This window comes from Sardina pilchardus, chromosome 4, assembly GCF_963854185.1.
Source record: "Sardina pilchardus chromosome 4, fSarPil1.1, whole genome shotgun sequence".
Classification (NCBI taxonomy): Eukaryota; Metazoa; Chordata; class Actinopteri; order Clupeiformes; family Clupeidae; genus Sardina; species Sardina pilchardus.
The window spans coordinates 21,971,222-21,971,926 of NC_084997.1; positions in this window are offsets into that span (position 1 = coordinate 21,971,222).

Sequence of the window (705 nt, forward strand, 5' to 3'; positions counted from 1 at the left end):
CCACAATGTTTATCTCAAAACCTCAAATGACCTTCAGTAGGGCTAATCTTAATGACTCAATCAGCCATCTGATTGCAGTTTAATTGCCAGAGCCAGATAACTCAAACTCATTTAGAGTGTTGTGTCAGACATTTTCACCATGTGTTCTCCACACAGGGAGCCCAGCCTCATTTCATTTCACTGTGTTGCCTCATGGACTAAGATAATGATGCAGAGGAGGGGCAATGCAGTCAGCATATGTCCCAGTCCACAGTTCTGAGGAGAGTGCCAGGCCTATGGGGTGTTCCTCAGTTTTTTCCACTTCCAGGTACTTTCTCACCTATTACATTGCCACTCATCTAAAATGGCTCCTTATCATCACAGCATACAGTATGTGCATATTGCGTAAGACTAATGAGTCAGATACTAATGTGTTCCCTGACATTCTGTGGACAGGCTTGAGTAGATAGAACCACGAAGGTGGACCAAATGTCCCAACTACTAGCAAGGCCGGCGGCACAGGCCTAGAGAGAGGATATGGTCAGTATGGGGCTGGCCTCATACTGACCACGCTGCAGTATGGGGCTGGCCTCCACGCTGCAGGTGATTTATCTGTGATCGGGGCCCCAGCACTCATCATGGGCCAGCAGGGCATGCCATGTTCCATGACCTGTGGCTTTGATGAGAGCCCAGGAAACAGATCAGAGTCCCAGACAGGGTCTCCTC